General features: G+C 40.7%; 1 long non-coding RNA gene across 4 annotated transcripts in view; it reads left to right on the forward strand.

Annotated features, from left to right (window-relative positions):
* LOC140203154 (uncharacterized) overlaps positions 1-21137 on the forward strand; it is a 104717-nt gene that overhangs the window by 5193 nt on the left and 78387 nt on the right. For 3 of the 4 annotated variants that reach the window (XR_011887305.1, XR_011887304.1, XR_011887303.1), the window contains exon 2: positions 10726-11073. This is a non-coding gene — a long non-coding RNA (uncharacterized lncRNA). Of the gene's footprint in view, positions 1-10725; positions 12358-21137 lie in introns of those variants that run through there. The other variant, XR_011887302.1, reaches the window with a different exon arrangement.

Consider the following 21137-nt stretch of genomic DNA (forward strand, 5'->3'; position numbering starts at 1 on the left):
GGGAGCGCAGAAGGAAAAAAATCTGCAGATACAAGACCTTAGTACAAAAATAAAGACACAATCAGAGACAAGTGCATGGTAATATGAGAAGTGGTCCAGTGTTCCATTGCTGAGGTGGGGTAAGCGCAGTGCAGGTTAGTTCAAAAACCTAATGGTAAACCTGGTGGTGTAAGAGTTCAGGCTTCTGGACCTCCTGCTTGATGTTAGCGGCGATAACATTTGAGATGAGGAAAAAAAAAAGTATTTATGGAACAGTACAGCATAGGAACAAGCCATCTGCCCACGATGTCTGTGCTGAACATGATACCAAATTAAACTAAATCTCTTCTACCCGCGCATGATCCATATCCCTCCATTCACTGTATACCCATGTAATTACAGGTCTTGGAAAAGTATTCATCTCCCAACCCTTTGTTCACATAAATGAGTATTACAACCAGGGATTTTGATCAATTTAACTGGGAGTTTTTATTTGTGAAACCCATGCTCCTTTTTTTTAACAGTGAAGACAAAATTCAGGGAAAATTATAAAGCATGAAAAACTAAAAATTCAAAAACTATTGTCAGCACTTCAAAAGTATTCATCTCTCTCTGCGCAGCACCTGTTGAATCACCTCTCAGTTGTTACAGCCAGTAGTCTTTTTGGATAAGTCTCTATTAGCTTTGCACAACTTGTTGGCGCAAGATTTGTCCATTCCTCCTTGCAAAATTGCTCAAGCTGTGCCAGGTTTGTTGGGGAACAGCAATGAACAGCAATCTTGAGGTCTTGCCAGACTTGTTTGATTGGATTAAGGTCAGGACTCTGACTGGGCTACTCAAGGACATCAGTTTTCTTCATTTGAAGCCATTCTATGGTTGCTCTGACAGTATGCTTCAGGCTGCTTTCCTGCTGAAAAACAAAATTCCTCCTTAGTTTAAGCTTTTTGGCACAGGTTTGCAGATATTTTCCAGGATCTCTCTGTATTTAGCAGTATTCATTTTCCCATCAATCTTGACCAGATTTCCAGTCCCTGCTGCTGAAAAGCATGATGCTACCTCCTCCATTTTTATTCTGGGTTTTTTCCTTGGCACTCTTCCATAAATGCCCTTTTTGTGTAAGGCCCTAGAGATTGTAGAACCATGAACTTCATCTCCAGTTGCAGCTACTGACTTCTGCAGCTCACTTAGAATGACTGTTGGCATCACAGCAGCCTCTCTTACAAGTGCTGTTCTCCTCTAGCGACTAAGTTTAGAGGGGCATCCTGACCCGGGCAGTGTGGCTGTGTCCTCATATTTTATTCCACTTTTTTCTATGATGCACAGTACTTGCCTTGAACAACCTTTTGTCTTCAGTTTGGTTTGGTCTTAAAATTTACCATACTGTTGGACCTTACAGAGAGAGGGGGTATTTATTTGTATGAATTCATTGAAACAGGTGATCCTCCAATTTTCAACATTAACAAATTGGGCATCTTGGTAAGGTAATATATAGTACCTGAGGAAAGTTAGCATAGTAATTACAAAGGGGATGAATATTTTTTCAGACACAATTTTCAATTTTAACTTTTTAGTAAATTGACACGTTTTGGAATTTTTCTTTTGATTTGACATAATGCACAATGTTTTGTAGATTAGCTCAAAAATCTTACTTCAATATATTTTAAATTTAGAAAATGAAACAGTAAAATGTGAAAATAATTGTGAGGGCTGAATACTCTTCCAAAGTTCAAAGTAAATTTATTACCGAAGTACATCTATGTCACCATATAGAACCCTGAGATCCATCTTCCTGAGGGCATACTCAGCAAATCTATCGGTTAGTGACTATAGAAGGATCAGTGAAAGATCAACCAGAGTGAAGTAGACAACAAACTGTGCAAATGCAAATATTAATAAAGATCAATAAATAATAAGATAATAAGAAAAAGTGTCCTTGAAAGTGAGATCATTGGTTGTGGGAACATTTCAGTGGTGGGGCAGGTGAAATTGAGTGCGGTTATCCCATTTTATTCAAGAGCCTGATAGTTAGGGATAGTACCTGTTCTTGAACCTGGCGTTAGAATCACAAAATCACAAGCATGAGGAAATCTGCGGATGCTGGCAATCCAAGGCGCAAAACAAACAAGCGCGCACACACACACACACACCCACCCACCCTCTCTCCCGCAGCTCAGGCAGCATCTATGGAAAGGAATAAACATTTAACGTTTCAGTCCTAGATCCTTCATCAGGAATCTTTTAGTGCAACTCCTGAGGCTCTTGTACCTGTTGGTAGCAGGGAGAAGAGAGTATGGCCTGGGTGGTGGGGATCTTGAGGCACTGTATCCAAAAACCTGTTAAATGTCACTAATGGTTCTACTTCTGCCACTTCTCCTGACTGCCTACCACTCTGTGCAAAAAAAAAACTGCTTGCATATCTCCTTTTGACCCCCTCCACCTTAAATACATTGGCTCTAATACTTGACAGTTGATGGTATTCTATTCTGTGACAAAGATCCTGAATGTCTCAAGTCAGGTCAAGTTTATTGTCATTTTCACAAGTACAGTGAAGTGCTGCAAGTACAATGAAAAACTTGCTAGCAGTAGCTTCACGGGCATATAGGTACAAGCAACATACAGAATATAAGGCAGTAAAGACATAAAAGGGAAAAAAAGGATTGCAAAAATAAGACCTTAATGCAAAGAAACACAATCAGAGAAAAGTCATCACCATGATAAAGGTGTCCTGTTGTGTTTCCATTGCTGAGGTAGGGTTGGCTATGTGCTGATTTGTTCCAGTCCTGATTTTCAAAGGAAAGTAGCTGTTTCTGAACCTGCTAGTTAGGAACTTAAGGCTTCTGTGTCTCCTGCCTGACCATACCAGAAGATTTGAGGAAAAAGGTGTTTATAGTACATAGAACTGTACAGCACAGAACCTTTGTTTACCATGTCAGTACTGAATATGATACCAAGTTAAATTAAATCTTTTCTGCCTGTATGTGATCCATATCCTTTCATACCCTGCATATTCATGTGCCCATCTAAAAACTTAAACTGTTTCCATCACTCCTGGCAGCCCATTCCAGGCACTTACTACGCTCTATGTAAAAAAAAACCTTGTCCTGTGCATCTACTTTAAACTTTTTAAGATTATGAGGACACGCAGTCCTCTTTTATTGTCATTTAGTAATGCATGCGTTAAGAAATGATACAATATTTCCGCCAGTGTGATATCACAAAACACAGGACAGACCAAGACTAAAAAAACTAACATAATTATAACATATAGTTACCTCTCTTAACTTAACTTCTTGTTATGCAGTATTTGATATTTTTATACTGGGAGAAAGGTTTGGACTGTCTACCTTACCTAAGCCTCTCAGCATATCTGAGAACCTTTTAAATGCCATTGTAATGGTCTTTGCCCCACTGACCCCCGTTGCCTAGGGTGAATAGCTGTCGACCCCACCAAACAGTGCAATTGCTTTGGTGCGGATAAGGTGTGAGTCTCCCAATGATCAGCCACAACACAAATATGAAACAATATACAAAGTACGAGTAAAGAATTGTACTTTATAGCAAATTTTTGGTGATGTGTTAGTAGAAACAACTACAAGAAAAGGCACCACATAAATAACTTACCAGTCTTGTGCACATAATATTTTAATAATTTGGAGCTCATGCCTCCGATTCCATCCACAACGTCCTTCCGAGACTCCAGCCACCCTCCGAACCCCCGAGGTTTGGTGTCCGCCGCCCTGGAACCGCTGTCTGTTCCTCACACGTCCGTCCTCTCTGCTGGCCTCCCAAAAAAGCCCGCGCTCCTCAACTCAGCACACATATACAACATAACAGAACATGACTTCCATTGGCTAACGAATACAATTTCCATTATCACACTGTATAACCCAAACGTTGCAGTTACAGAGAACCCCTTGCTCAGCAGTTAACATTACAAGAAGCCATTCTAATATAACTCTTCAGAGAAGCCATTTTGGTAATAAGTTAACAGTCCATCTAGTATACTGAGAGCCCTACACCATTTTATATCCTACACTACCACTCCTGGCAGTGCATTCCAGGTACCTGCCACTCTCTGTGATTAAAAATGACTTCCACTGCACATCTCCATAAGAACATAAGGCATAGGAGTAGATTTAGGCTATTCAGCCCATCAAGACTGTTCCATCATTCAATCATGTCTATTTTTACCTCTCAACTCCATTCTCCTGGCTTCTCTCTGTAACCTATGATGCCCTTACTAATCAGGAGCCTATCAACTTCCGTTTTAAATGTGCTGTATAAATTGGCCTCCACTGCTGTCTGTGGCAATGAAGTCCACAGATTCACCACCCTCTTACTAAAGAAATTCCTCCTCATCTCTGTTCCAAAGGGACTTCCTTCTTACTATACTGACACTGTGCCCCCTGGTCTCCCCACTATAGCAAACATCCTCTCCGTGTCCACTCTATCCAGGTCTTTCTCTGAAATAACCCCTTTTGCCTGAGGAGGAGCATTTGGGATTGCAATGAGAAAGCTGAAATTATTTGTTGGGAGTACACGTGCCCTGTGTGAGCCATCTTTAAAATACCCATTTATTTGGCACATCAGGCACCTCTTGCATCATCTATGGAATTGTTTGTGGTTACCACAATGGCTGCATCAAATCCAGGACATGCCTTCTTCTCATTGCTACCATTAGGGAGGAGGTACAGGAGCCCGAGGGCACACGCTCAACACATCAAGAATAGCTTCTTTCCCTCTGCCATCAGATTTCTGAATGGACATTAAACCCATGAGCACAACCTTACCGCTTTTTTCCTTTTTCTGCACTACTTATTTAACTTTTTAAAAATATATATATTCTGTTTTTTGTTGTTATGTATTGCAATGTACTGCTGCTGCATTACAACAAATTTCATGACATATGCCAGTGAGTTAAATCTGATTCTGATTATTAGTTTGTTATTCTCAGATATATTGAGACACCTTTTGTTTGCATCTCAGCCGGGCAGATTATTCCATACGTAAGTACATCGAGGTCACGCAAAGTGGGAGGGGGAGGGAGGGAATAAAAACAGAATGTGGAATATAGAGCTACAGTGAAAGAGAGTGAATTGCAGGTAGAAATGTAAAGTGCAACGGCTGTGAGGAAGTAGACCAAGGGGTCAAGAGTATCATATAAGATATGCAAAAGTTCAATAACTGGGGTAGAGCCTGGTGGTTCATGTTCTCCAGCCTTTGTATCTTCTGGCCAATGGAAGGGAGGAGAAGAGAGAATGGCCAGGGTAGGGGAGGTATTTAGTTATGTTGTCTGCTTTTCTGAGGCAGTACAAAGTATATGCAGAGTCAAAGAAGGGAAGGCTGGTTTCCGTGACGGACAAAGCTGCATCCATAACTCTCTAAGTTGTATAGTTTGCATTACTTTCTAATCTCATAATTTTCATAACATTACAGGATTTCCTCTCCTATTACAACATTTTTCCCTTGTACTTGTGAAATTTTGCTCTTATAAAGAATTGCAATTTTGTTGATATAAACTGGCTCAAGTTGACTCAATTATAATTTTGCAATAATGTATTTGCCTGTATGAATTAATTAAATTAATTGTTTTTGCCTTAAAAATAATTTTGTGGATTCAATGAATTTGATATTTAAATAAATTAGAGCCAGGCAGATTACATTGTACTACGTGGGTGCTAAATTAATTCTTTATTTGTGTTGTTAATTGCAACCTGTATTTAACAATGAGAGAATGCATTGAGTTAGAAACTTGTAAAGGAATGTAATCCTACAAAAGTTATTGCAAATGTTTGAGGAAGGTCATACCTATTTAATACATCAACATACAGTAGTTGGGGGACATGGTGGCATTCATTGCAAAGTTATGGTGAATTTATTTTTGAGGTGCATGCAAATGTTGGGAAATTGACACTTTTCTGAACATTAGTATACTATTGTGGATTTGAGGCAGATCTTTTATTTAGATGGCTATAGACAGCTGGTAAGTAAAATTCCAGATGGGCATAGGTGTTGTTTTTCTATTTCAAGCAGGCTTCCATTTGGAAACCAGGCTTCCTGTCATGCAAGGAATGCTAGAGAAAGAGAGAAAGACTGCCTGCAGCTGTGTTAGTGAAAATCTGGGGCTTGTTTCTGGTGAGGGAGGGGTGAGATGGCAGGCTGTACAAATGTTTGTCATTGAAACTGTGAGTTGTCAGGGATGTTGACACAGAAGTTTTAGGTCCCACACCACTTGGTTCTGTAACAAGAACCGTCCTAGACCAGCGTAGATAACTTCACTCACCTCAAATCTGATCTGATTCCACAACGTATAGCTCTACAACTCATTTGCTCAGAATTACATGTTTATTGTTCGTTTCTTTCTTTCTTTACTTATTTGCAGTTTGCCTTTTGCACGTTGTTTATCAGTCCTTGTGTGTATTTTTCATTAATTCTATTGTATTTTCTTCGCCCTCAAGAAAATTAAATTTCAAGGTAGCATATGGTAACATATACAATACTTTGATAATAACTTTAATTTGACTTTGATCTTCGGATGGGAGCGATGATGGCAATGTATCAAAGTTGAGAAGTATGGAGTTGGTAATAATTTAGTATTGGGATTTGATAAGTTTGGTAAACTGAGAAGCAGGCAAGCCTGGTGGACTGGGTTGAGAAAACTCTTGTACCTCTTGGTCCCTCAGCAGTAATGGCATTTCACATTTTCACAATGTTTCTGAAATGTGGCTAGTCAGGGTAAGATCCAAAAAGTGGTTAACCGTAGGACATACTACTTCATTGTTCTATTTAAACTGTTGATTAGCCCGTTGAGAAAGATTACTTGTCTCCCTCTTAACATTGATAAAACAAGGAATAGGAAAGACAAGGTCAAGTTTAAAGGATTTTAAACATTACATCCCAACTCAGCCAATTTTGGTGGTTGAAATTAACCCAACATTAATCTCAATCAGTTCCACATCAAATAAAGTATTACAGTATATGGATCTTTATCAAGCATCCTCAACCCAACAGTGTTCCTTATGCTTAGCAAAAAGAAATAAATGCAAAAAAAATGTTCAATAGAACAGAGAACATTCTTTAAGAGAGAAAAACAGAGTTAATGTTTCAGATTGATAGCCCTTCAATGACCTTGAAGTATTTCCATTTTCTCACATTAGCTGTACTTCTGAACAAGGCTGCCAAGTTATCTTTCTTCAATGAGCTCATGTGCCTCAGGAACTGGATTCAGACTGTCCATACTTGTTTTAGATAAGATTTTACCTTCATCTCACGTTATCTCCAATTCTTATCTCTTTCCATTACCATGAGCCAGATTCAAAGTAGTTGCTGGTAAAGGACAGCACTCTTACCACAGTTACTTAGATTCCCAAACAAATTACTAGTATATTCTTTCCATCAAAATCTCCAGAAACTGCAATTATTTAAGAAATCACAGAACTTTTTTCAGCCAGTTCCAGGGAAAAAAACTTCCTTCAAATATAATGAGAAGTCTGTGTGATGAAGATTTAATTGACAATTATGCAGTTGATTTTCTGATGTTACAGTGGTGACGCCTGTGTGTGCAGCTGTTCTGAATGAGTAGACTGCTGCTTCCTGTTAGGTCTAGTGAGGTCAGCTAATTTGAATATCCTCCCTGTGTATTTTTCATTGTCTCCAAGGAGCTTTATGCTTGAGTGGGGGTGTGGGGGAGGGATTATCATTTAAAAAGTGGTATTCTTTGCAATATCAGTTTTTTTTTGCAGATTGAGTGTTCCAGAGAATCCTAAGGGGAAGGGTGCATGCATCCTAAACCAAGCAACACCAACTGTTGAATCAGTATCAGGTTTATTATCACTGGCATGTGACATGAAATTTGTTAATTTAGCAGCAGCAGTTCAATGCAATACATAATCTAGCAGAGAGAAAAAAAAATAAAATAAAAATAACAATAAATACACAAGTAATTCAATTAGGTATATTGAATAGATTAAAAAAAATGTGCAAAAACAGAAATACTGTATCTTTTTTTACAAGGTGAGGTCGTGTCCAAAGATTCAATGTCCATTTAGGAATCGGATGGCAGAGGGGAAGAAGCTGTTCCTGAATCAGTGAGTGTGTGCCTTCAGGCTTCTGTACCTCCTGCCTGATGGTAACAGTGAGAAAAGGGCATGCCCTGGGTGCTGAAGGTCCTTAATAATCGACGCTGCCTTTCTGAGACACTGCTCCCTAAAGATGTCCTGGGTACTTTGTAGGCCAGTACCCAAGATGGAGCTGACTAGATTTAGAACCTTCTGCAGCTTCTTTCAGTCCTGTGCAGTAGCCCTTCCATACCAGACAGTGATGCAGCCTGTCAGAATGCTGTCCACAGTACATCTATAGAAGTTTTTGAGTGTATTTGTTGACATGCCAAATCTCTTGAAACTCCTAATGAAGTATAGCCACATCGATATGTTGGGACCAGGTTAGATCCTCAGAAATCTTGACACCCAAGAACTTGAAGCTGCTCACTCTCTCTACTTCTGATCCCTCTATGAGGATTGGTATGTGTTCCTTCGTCTTACCCTCCTGAAGACCACATTCAGCTCTTCTGTCTTACTGACTTTGAGCGCCAGGTTGCTGCGGCACCACTCCACTAGTTGGCATATCTCACTCCTGTACGCCCTCTCGTCACTACCTGAGATTCTACCAACAATGGTTGTATCATCAGCAAATTTATAGATGGTATTTGAGCTATGCGTAGCCATGCAGTCATGTCTATGTAGAGAGTAGAGCAATGGGTTAAGTACACACCCCGAGGTGCGTCAGCGAGGAGAATATGTTATCACCAATCCGCAAAGTTTGTGGTCTTCCGGTTAGGGAGAGTGATGAGAATCTAGATGTGCTTCCAGAGAGGAGGTACAGTAAAAAAAAAAAGGTTTCTGGGGTCTGGGGAGAGCCCAACTACACCAGTAAATGCACAAGCTTGGCAGAAACAGGCCACTTGAATAATTGATGTCTGTATCAGTAGATTATGAGAAAAGTTACAAAGTAAGAAAGACTGGCAAGATAGAAAAGCAATACCTGATCTATGCATGTGTGACTAATGAATTCCACAAAAGAGACACTTTAGCCTTGCTACGGCCAAAATATATTTGAAATTGAACTTAACCATGATTTAGTACTCTTCACTAGACCTGGGTAGATAACAGCAATTTATTCCAATTACCTGAATGCTTTAGAAACATGGATAATGTAGAGAGGACACATAAAACCATTGGAGAGGTCCTAACACACTCTGTAAATTGTACAATTTTGGGTTGGCAAACCAATGTTAGTGTCTGCTCCCAGGTCAAAATCCTTAATCATGGAGCTCTGGTAGAATGAAACTAGTTCTGATAGGAGGGTCTTTTCATCTGTGGGCCTGTGATAGGTTTGGAAAACAAGCACTGTTTTTTCATCTCTATTATGGGAATAGTTTTGTGGGTCATAGAAAGTGCTGCAAGGACTTCCTAAAAGTCTTTTTGGAAATAATATTACCTCTTCACAGAATGATTGGTATCCCTGACTTGTGACTGCTCAAAATAGATTTGAAGCATGTAAAAAGACTGTCTGCACTCTAATTCTCTACAACTGGAACACTTCGATGTATATGCAAACAGTAAAGCAATATCATGCTCAGTTCTGGCCGCCTCATTATAGGAAGGATGTGGAAGGTTTAGAGAAGGTGCAAAGGAGATTTACCAGGATGCTGCCTGAATTAGAGGCCATGTCTGTGAAAAAAGGTTGAGTGAGCCTTGGCTTTTCTCTTTGGAGTGAAGGAGGATATGAGGTGGCTTGATAAAGATGTGTAAGATGAAATGAGGCACAGATAGCCAGAGACTTTCCCAGGGCAGAAATGACTAATACAAGGGGCATAATTTTAAAGTGATTGGTGAAAAATATAGGAGGGATGTCAGAGGGATGATTACACAGAGATTGGTGGGTGCGTAAAACACGCTGCCACGGGTGCTATTAGAGGCAGGTACATTGGGGTCATTTAAGAAACTCTTAGATAGGCAAACGAATGATGGAAAAATTTAGAAGCAGTGAAGGATTGGAATGATCTTAAGAAGTTAAAAGGTTGGCACAACATTGTGGGCCAAAGGACCTGCACTATGCTGTAATATTCTATGTTCTGTGAGTGCAAAAGTCCTTACAATTACTCACTTGCCTTGTCAAGTACCACCTCTCACATCTGTGGCAGAGTGTGTGATTCCTCCAGAGGGCTCTTTAGCCACCGAAGATACTTGTCGCCGTCAATCCTGAGAGAATGCCTAAGAAAGAGATAAAATAAATAGTGGCTACATTACAATATATGAATTGGTAATAGTAACTGAAAGCATGGTCAGAAAAATAGTTGTTTGAAAACACAATAAAATTGTTGGGATTTGAGAATTAAGAATTTTATTTTGATGCTTTTAGTTGATGGGAGTCACAATGGAACTGAGTATAGAAGCACACATACCATTTTATTGGAAACGTATTCCGTGATATGTCTCAACATGGTTAATGTTGTTAAATCGAAGAAGCACTTTCCCATGAGAATTAACCATGATAATGATCAGAATGTCATTATGCCTAAAGCCAACATTTTAGACATCCAAATAAATACTGGGTGATGATGTTCTCAATGGTACCTGGAGGGGAGGTGTTTTACTAGCAACACTGTGGTTAGACCACCAAGAATGTTGTGTCTACCAGGTCTTTGGTTAAAAGCTTCAACTTTCTTCTTTTACTTTCTCTCTACAGATGCTCCCTGGTCAATATTCCAATATTTCTTTATTCATATTTCCAGCCAGCATCTGCATTACTTTGCTCAATTTTTTTAAAGTTCCAGTCTGTCATTGGGAGAAGGTCAGAAGTAAAAAATGGAGAGAGGTGTAGAAACACAGAAGACACAAGAAACAGCTGATACTGGAATCTGGAGCAAAAAAAAACACAAAAGTGCTGGAAGAACTCAGCAGGTCGAGCAGCAAGTGTTGGAGGGAAAGGAAATTTTGATGCTTCAGGTCAAAGCCCTTCATCAGGACCAGGTTTCAAGGTCAACTTCTATCGTGCTGTAATAAAACTCTTGAACGTACCCCTTATCAAGATAAGGTAAAATCTTGATCTCTCTGTGTACCTCCTCATGGCTGTTATGTTTTGTTTACCTACACTGCACTTTCACAGTAAATGTAACACTATATTCCGCATTATGTTCTTTTTCCCTTTTATACTGCCTTGATGTACTTGTGTATAGCATGATCTGTCTGGGTGGCATACAACCAAAAGGTTTTCACTGTCATAATAGTCACATGTACCAAGATATAATTACTATTTAATTCCATATACACTCTTTAATCCAATAAATACCCATAGTTAATAAAAATAAATCTACTTACAATATAAAATTAACAGTTGACCTAACGTCAGTTGTCATTTGTGGAAGTGAGTTCCAAGCCAATTTTTTTACTTGATTTATTTAACAGAATTATTTGTTTTCTTTAAAAAGTCCTCTGGATTTAAAGTACCATATATCCTCCTCTTCAATCGGAGCTTGCCAAACAATTTACCACTGTACTTAGTAAGTCCTTGTCACTGCCCAGTTCAGTGGAATATTAGTTTACTTGAGAAGCTTGGAGTAATTAGTAAGCAATTAATTAGTAAGCAATTAGTAAGCCATACTCACGTCCCCATCTACATCAATGGAGTTGTAATGGAGCGTGTAACAAGCTTCAAATTCCTTGGTGTCCACATTTCCGAGGATCTCACCTGAACTCCTCCATCCTGATCAAAAAGGTGCAACAGTGCCTTTATTTCCTGTGGAGCTCCAGAAAGCTCACCTCTGTCTCAGGATACTGACGGACTTTTACCGCTGTACCATTGAGAGCATACTCACCAATTGCATCTCAGTGTGGTATGGCAATTGTCCCGTATCAGACTGCAAAGCACTCCAGCGTGTGGTGAAAACTGCCCAGTGGATTATCGGCACCCAATTGCCCACCATTGAGAACATCTACCGTAAACGCTGCCTGGGCAGGGCGAAAAGCATTATCAATGATGCATCTCACCCTAACCATGGACTTTTTACTCTCCTCCCATCCGGTAGGCACTACAGGAGCCTCTGCTCCCGCACCAGCAGGCACAGGAAGAGCTTCCTCCCTGAGGCTGTGACCCTGCTGAACCTCCCATCACAGCGCTAAGCAGTATTGCACCCATATTGTACTGTCTCAGTACTTTTATATTTGTGTGCTGTAGCACTTATTTTTTATTCGCAGTTATTTTGTAAATAACACTATTCTTTGCAGTTCTGGTTAGATGCTAACTGCATTTCATTGGCTTTGTATCTGTACTCGGCACAATAACAATAAAGTTGAATCTAATCTAATCTAATTCAAAATACTCAGGTCATCTAACAATTTTGTAGAAAAGATAGAAAAACCGAGATCAACACACGCAAAATGCTGGAGGAACTCAGTAGGTCAGGCTGCAACTGTGGGAAGGAATAAAGAGCTGACATTTCAGGCCAAGACCCTTTATCAGGACCCGAGGTCAGCAACATTTGATTAAAGAGTTCAGGTTTTGGTCTAATCCTAAAACACATACCAGACCTACACAGTGAAATCTACTGTGGTTGTAATTTGCTTTAACTTACTCATTTAAAAATCAAGAATAATAGGAATTCCTTTCAAAAACAATGGACCAATGGGCATTCCAGAAATGCTTAGGTAGGGATAGGCACAGCTGGCACTTGGGTATGGAAATTCTTTGTATTTTAGCAGTTATAATTGTAAGAGTCTAAAAGTAAAAATATAATTTCAAGTTTGATAATTACTAAAATTAGGATAAAACATTGAAAATAATGTGTTCCAGGTTTATGAAGTTAATGTTCATAAAGCTACATTTCTAACTTGGATGGTTGGGCAGTGGTCAGGCAGTCTCCTTCGGCCAGGAAAAATAAAGACTAATATATTAACAGGCTAAGAATTTTTATAAGTTATTTAAATTCAGCTACACTTATAGAGTTTCTTTGTTCAGTCTTGTGCACAGCCCTGTAGTAATTTTATGTATTTCGCCGTACTGCTGCAACAAAAAAAAATCAAATTTCATGACATATGTGAATGATAAACCTGATTCTGAAATGGGTCTTTATTATGGGAAGAGGGCGGGGGAGGGGAATCATGGTTGGGGGGAGACAGGGAATGGAGAGGAGCCAGAGCAGGAAACTTTGGAGAAGCATTCTGTACTGATCAATAAACCAAATGTTTGGAGTCAGATGCCTGGTATCTCAGGCTGGATGTCTTCACACCTGCACTAGACCTTGCCTGGCACTCATTCGCTGCCACCTGTCCCACAACCCTATTATGGTGCTCTTCTCAACCCTATTATGGTGCTCTTCTCAACCAAATGTTTGGAGTCAGATGCTTGGTATCTCAGGCTGGATGTCTTCACACCTGCACTAGACCTTGCCTGGCACTCATTCGCTGCCACCTGTCCCACAACCCTATTATGGTGCTCTTCTCAACATCCTCTGCTCTGCTCCTGCGAGACTTACAAAATAACTCTCTGCTCCACGTTGACAAATAAAATACCGTACAAAAAGTCTTAGCTGTATATATGTGTCTAAGACTTTTGCACAGTCCTGTATACCCCCTCAGAAGGGATTATTTTTGGATGTTGTTTTTGCTATGGATTACTGATGGCATCGTTACCTTTAGAACCGATTCACTGTCTAATTTGGGGTTAGTTAAACACTGAAATTATCCTCCATATATTCTTCTTTGCCCGAAAGCACAGACTTTAGAAATTAGAAATTATTGAATGCAGCCATCCTTTGATTTTGTTTTTCCAAGTGGCATTCTTCATGGGCATCCAGGAATTCAATTTCTACAGAGTCATGATTATGTTTGATCCCTTTAATATATTTTCATGAACAGGTAGAAACTAGGTTGATATCAGGAATCTTAATCTAGTTTTCTTTGTCCTTTGAACTTTGGCTACCATGGTCAATTTCCGTAACACAGTCTGTGAATTCAACATAGTAAATCTGTTTTGAACGTCAAAAATCTACAACAGAATTATTATTTTACCTGCAACTGATTTGTAAATATAGCATACAAATGATGCCGTTGAAACAGATTACAAGATACCCAGTGTAATATTTTACAACTTCAAAACATGAAACTAATCAAAATGATCTTCAATGATCTTTAAAGGATTACAGTGAATAAGGATATAGAAGTAGTTTGATTGGAGTTTAAAAGCTAATAAACTCAAGATTAACCTGTTGGAGAGGGGTACAAGCCCCTAATAGTAACAGTAGGATGGTATTTAACTGTATATGCAATAAATCTTGAGAGTGTGTTAAAAAGATACAGTGACAATTATAGAATTTTAGTTTATATAGACATTGGAAATTCAGACAGATGAAGGTAGCCTAGGTGAATTTATTGACTGTTTCTTTGAGAAAGCACATCTGGAGCCAACTTGAGAATAAACCGTACTGGATCTGGCTTTGTGTGCCAGTATAGAACTAACTAATGAATTCGATCCTTCTCCTGGCGCACAGTATATGATCTAGGTAACAAAGGTTATAATATGATTGAATTCTACATTCACTTCGGGGAAGAGAAGACCAGGACCAAGAGTAGTATTTTCAACTTAAATAGGGGCAGTTATCAGAACATGAAAGCAGAGCTACCTCAAATAAACTGGCAAATTAGGAACTCAACAGGTCAGGCAGCATCTATGGAGAGGAATTAGATTAAAAGCAGCACTTGCCAATACCTTGTGCAAAAATGCTCAGCTGGGGTTTCACTTGGGCCACTCTAAACAATATTCGAACCGTGGTCCAAGCCTATATAAAAGGACAGAACTTAATAGGTGAGACAAGACTACTGCTCTTGATATTGTGTTTGTTTTCAAGGAATTCAGTAAAATGGAGGTTGGTTTAAATCTAAGGAGAGGGAGTTTTGAGGGTTGGGAGTAGAGGGAACCATCCAGGACATCATCTAAAGATGATAGAAAAATGGAGGGTTATATAGGAGGGAATGGTTAGATTGATCTAAGTTAAAAGGTCGACACAGCATTATGGGCTGAAGAGATTGTGCTGTTCTGTGTATATTGTATGAGTAGTGGGGATATAGGACTCGATGTCTGAAACCTGTATCACATTTAAAAACCTCCTGGAAAAGCAGTAGAAGAGCAACACACTAAGTGCTGGAGGAACTCAGCTGATCAGGCAGCATCTATGGAGAGGAATAAACAGCTGACTTTTAGAGCTGAGACCCTTCATCAACTATTGAAGAGATATATTTTATTAAGCTTTGGACTGAGAGCTGAAAAAAATATTCAATTTTTGGCTGGTATTATTGCAATGGGTTGAATAATGTTTCTTTGTACTGTAACTTTTTATGATTCAGTGATACTTTTACATGTGACACTTCTAGAAACTACACTTTTAAATGAAATCATTAAAACCACACTTTAAAATAAACAAACAAGTGAAAATCTGCAGATGCTGGGAATCCGAGTAACACACACAAAATGCTGGGGGAACTCAGCAAACCAGGCAGCATCCATGGAAAAAGAAGTACAGTTGACGTTTCAGGCTGAAACCCTTCGGCAGCACTGGAGAAAAAAAGCTGAGGAGCAGATTTGAAAGGTGGGGGGAGGGAAGGGAGAAATGCCAGGCAAGGCAACTTGGAGGGGGAGGGATGAAGCAAAGAGCCACCAAGTTGATTGGTGAAAGAGTCAGAAGGCCATGGAAGAAAGAAAAAAGGGGAGGGAGGAGCACCAGAGGGAAGTGATGGGTGGGCAAGGAGATAACATGAGAGAGGTACAAGGGGATGGGAAAAGGTGAGGGAGGGGGGAAGCACTTCTGAAAGTTTGAGGAAAGTGGTGTTCATGCCATCAGGTTGGAGGCTACCCAAACAAATATAAGGTGTTGTTCCTCAAACCTAAGTGTGGCCTTATCCCAACAGTGGAGAAGGCAGACTGTGGCAGAGGCCATGGATGGACGTATTGGAATGGGAATAGGAAGTGGAATTAAAATGGGTGGCCACTTGGAGATCCCGCTTTAAAAAGAAGGCATGTATAGTATATTGCCATCAACCTATGCATGGTTTGTTTTCAAAATGCATTCTTTTATTTTGTGAAAAGTTCCTTTTAGATTATTATTTGTTAATATTGTGCAATTGTCTATAGAACGTCTACAAACACATTACTTTTGATGTTAATTGCAGATATTTTTATTGCCTGAAATATATTTCTTGATAATGAGTAAGCATTGTGTATTCTTTTACATGGCACTGGATAGCCTGCATATTGGTTTCAAATGATTAAGGTTATTTATTAATCAATTCATGATAAACTTTCATCCTAACATGATTCAGCTCTTGTAATTGGTTCAAAGCAACACTCACAACGCTGGAGGAACTCAGCAGGTCGGGCAGCATCTGTGGAAACGATTAGTCAATGTTTCGGGCTGGAACCCTTCGTCAGGACTGAAGAGGGAAGGGGCAGAGGCCCTATAAAGAAAGTGGGGGGAGGGTGGGAAGGAGAAGGCTGGTAGGTTCCAGGTGAAAAACCAGTAAGGGGGAAAGATAAAGGGGTGGGGGAGGGGATAGGCAGGAAAGGTGAAGAAGGAACAGGGGAAAGCACAATGGGTAGTAGAAGGAGGCAGAACCATGAGGGAGGTAGTGGGCAGCTGGGGGAGGGGCCAGAGAGAAACTGGGATAGGGAGGGGGAGGGAATTACCGGAAGTTGCAGAATTCAATGTTCATACCAAGGGGCTGGAGACAACCTAGACGGTCTATGAGGTGTTGCTCCTCCAACCTGAGTTTAGCCTCATCATGGCAGTAGAGGAGGCCATATATGGACATATCCGAATGGAAATGTGAAGCAGAGTTCAAGTGGGTGGCAACCAGGAGATCCTGTCTGTTGTGGCGGACGGAGCAGAGGTGCTCGATGAAGCGGTCCCCCAATCTGCGTCAGGTTTCACCGATGTAGAGGAGGCCGCATTGGGAGCACCAGATGCAATAGATGACCCCAACAGACTCACAAGTGAAGTGTTGCTTCACCTGGAAGGACTGTTTGGGGCCCTGAATGGTGGCAAGAGAGGAGGTGTAGGGACAGGTGTAGCACTTACGCTTACAGGGATAAGTGCTGGTTAGGAGATCCGTGGGGAGGGACGTATGGACCAGGGAGTCGCGGAGGGAGCGATCCCTGCGGAAAGCGGAGAGGGAAGGATGTGCTTAGTGGTGGGGTCCTGTTGAAGGTGGCGGAAGTTACAGAGGATAATGTGCTGGATCTGGAGGCTGGTGGGGTGGTAGGTGAGAACAAGGGGAACTCTGTCCCTGTTGTGGTGGCGGGAGGATGGGGTGAGGGCCGAAGTGCAGGAAATGGAGGAGATGCGGGTGAGGGCACCATTGATGATGGCAGAAGGGAAACCACGATTGGTTCACCTGGCGGGCATGGAATTTAGAAAAATATAATCTACATTAACAGGAACTATAATATATTAAGGGAGCTGCCAAATATAACTGAATAGTAAACTTTCTAAGATAAATTACCATTTAACAAGCTGTAACACAATTCTCCATTTATTTGTTGCAAAGACATGCTATTGAATTCAGTATTAGAGTAGTTAGTTAATATATTCAGATTTATGTAAATGTACAAGAAACAAACAGAGTCATAGTATTATGCAGCATGGAAACAGGCCCTTCAGCCCACTGAATACATGCCAGCTATGTAGTACCCTCTAATAATCTTACATTTAAGACCATAAGGAGGAGGAGAAGATGGTCGCGCGATGCAGCACGCAGCGGCCGCTCCGGTGAATGATATCTGTTATTTGTCAAGTAGGGTGCCGTGCACAATCCTGATTTGATGGAGGCAGACGTGAGAGTACAGAGGAACATCTGGAAAAACTTCTGAAATGCCTTTTTCGCTGCCGCTGCTACTGTGTGATCCAGAATCTCCAGAGGAGAAGGCCCCGAGTCCTCGGCTTTGCTTGTTGCTCGGCGGCCAGGGCGGGGTCGAAGCGCTCGGCAGAGCTGTTGCTCGGTGTCAGAGGGCTGGTCGGAGGCTCGAAATTTTCAGACGAATTTAGAGTCGGCTGTGGTCAGATGCTTCCAATGCATCGGGAGTTGTCGGCGCCTGGAGGTTTATGGCAGGGAGAGTTTCTCTCTTTTGCCGCCTGCTATCGGGACTATCGGGAGTTGATCGGAACTTTGCGACTTCTTTTTACCGTGCCCATGATCTGCTCTTTATCAAATTATGGTATTTCTTTGCACTGCTGCACCTATATGTTATAATTATGTGGTCTTGTCAGTGTTAGTCTTTAGTTTGTCCTGTTTTTTTTGTAGTATCACTCTGGAGGAACATTGTATCATTTCTTAATGCATGCATTTCTACAAACGTTTGTAAATGGCAATAAACGAGGACTGAGTGTCCTCATTAATCTAATCAAATAAGATATAGGAGCAGAAGTAGGCCATTCGGCCCATCATGTCTGCTCTGCCATTCAATCATTGGTGGATCCAGTTCTTCCAGTCATCCCTACTCCCCTGCCTTCTCCCCATACCCTTTGATGCCCTGGCTAATCAAGAACCTATATATCTCTGCCTTAAATGCACCCAATGACTTGGCTTCCACAGCTGCCGTGGCAACAAGTTCCACAGATTTACCACCCTCTAACCAAAGTAATTTCTCCGCATCTCTATTCTAAATGGATGTCCTTCAATCCTGAAGTCGTGCCCTCTTGTCCTAGACTCCCCTACCATGGAAAATAACTCTGCCATATCTAATCTATTCAGGCCTTTTAACATTTGGAATGTTTCTATGAGACATTCCTCATATGGTAACCCTTTCATTCCTGAAATCATTCTCGTGAATCTTCTCTGAATCCTCTCCAATGTCAGTATATCTTTTCTAAAATAAGGAGCCCAAAACTGCACACAATACTCCAAGTGTGGTCTCACAAGTGCCTTATAGAGCCTCAACAGCACATTCCTGCTCTTATATTCTATGCTTCTAGAAACAAATGCCAACATTGCATTTGCCTTTTTCACCACCAACTCAACCTGGAGTTTAACCTTTAGGGTATCCTGCACATGGACTCCCAAGTCCATTTGCATCTCTGCACTTTGAATTCTCTCCCTGTCTAAATAATAGTCTGCCCGTTTATGTCTTCTACCAAAGTGCATGACCATGTGCTTTCCAACATTGTATTTCATTTGTCACTTCTTTGCCCATTCCCCTAAACTATCTAAATCTCTCTGCAGGCTTTCTGTTTCCTCAACACTACCTGCTCCTCCACCTCTCTTGATATCATCGGCAAATTTAGCCACAAATCCATTAATCCCATAGTCCAAATCATTGACATACATCGTAAAAAGCAGCGGTCTCAACACCGATCCCTGTGGAACTCCACTGGTAACTGGCAACCAGCCAGAATAGGATCCCTTTATTCCCACTCTGTTGTCTGCCGATCAGCCAGTGCTCCACCCATGCCAGTAACTCCCCTGTAATTCCATGGGCTCTTATCTTGCTAAGCAGCCTCATGTGCGGCACCTTGTCAAAGGCCTTCTGAAAATCCAAGTACGCCACATCTACTGCATCTTCTTTGTCTACCCTGCTTGTAATTTCTTCAAAAAAATTGCAGTAGGTTCGTCAGGCAGGATTTTCCTTTCAGGAAACCATGCTGGCTTTGGCCTATCTTTTCATGTGCCTCCAGATATTCTGTAATCTCATCCTTAACTATCGATTCCAACAACTTCCCAACCACTGGTGTCAGGCTAACAGGTCTATAGTTTCCTTTCTGCTGCCTCCCACCCTTCTTAAATAGTGGAGTAACTTTTGCTATTTTCCAGTCATTCGGTACAATGCCAGAATCTATAGATTCTTGAAAGAGCATTGTTAATGCCTCCACAATCTCTCCAGCTACTTTCTTCAGAACCCGAGGGTGCATTCCATCAGATCCAGGAGATTTGAACAGCCTCAGACCATTAAGCTTCCTGAGCACCTTCTCAGTTGTAATTTTCACTGCACATACTTCACTTCCCTGACATTCTTGAATGTCTGGTATACAGCAGATGTCTTCCACTGTGAAGATGATGCAAAATACACATTCAGTTCCTCTGTCATCTCTGCGTCTCTCATTACAATATCTCCAGCATCATTTTCTGTTGGTCCTATATCGACCCTCAACTTCCTTTTACCCTTTATATACTTAAAAAAGCTTTTAGTATATTCTTTGATGTTAGTCACCAGTTTCCGTTCATAATTTATCTTTTCCTTCCTAATGACCTTCTTAGTTTCCTTCTGCAAGTTTTTAAAAGCTTCCCAATCCTCTAGCTTCCCACTAGCTTTAGCTTCCTTATATGCCCTCTCTTTTGCTTTTACTTTGGCTCTGACTTCACATGTCAGCCACTTGTCTTTCTTCCATTCAAAAATTTCTTCTTACTTGGAATATATCAGTCTTGCACTTCCCTCATTTTTCACAGAAACTCCAGCCATTGCTGCTCTGCTGTCCTTCCTGCCAGTGTCCCTTTCCAGTCAATTTGGCCAGTTCTCCTCTCATGCCATCGTAATTTTCTTTATTCCACTGAAATACTGACAGATTGGAATTTAGTTTCTCCTTCTCAAGTTTTAAAGTGAACTCGATCATATTGTGATCACTTATTCTGTTCATATTTCCATCAACTCCCCATGAACCTACTCGCTATGTTCTTAGGCAATTTCCAGTGGCTATGCATGTTATCTTTCTGAATAGTCACAAATTTCCAACTTTCTTTGGGTCCCAAATCTAAATGGCCAGAAGTATTTGGAAGGATGTTAAAAATACCTGGTACATAACATTATTTGCTTAAAAAAAACAAAATAATGTATTCATTTATTTATTTATTGAGATACAGTGTGGAATAGGCCTTTCTGGCCCTTCGAGCGCACTGTCTGGCAACCCCCCCCCCCAATTTAATCTCAGGATAATTTACAATGACCAATTAACTTACCAAACGGTAGGTCTTTGGGAGGAAACAAGAGCACCCAGAGGAAACCCACACAGTCAGAAGGAGAACATAAAACTCCTAACAGGCAGTGGCAAGAGTTGAATTCTGGTCACTGCTACTGTAAAGTGTTGTGCTAACCCCTATGCTACCATGCTGCCAGTCTTTAAT

The sequence above is a fragment of the Mobula birostris genome, chromosome 9, assembly GCF_030028105.1.
Source record: "Mobula birostris isolate sMobBir1 chromosome 9, sMobBir1.hap1, whole genome shotgun sequence".
Classification (NCBI taxonomy): Eukaryota; Metazoa; Chordata; class Chondrichthyes; order Myliobatiformes; family Myliobatidae; genus Mobula; species Mobula birostris.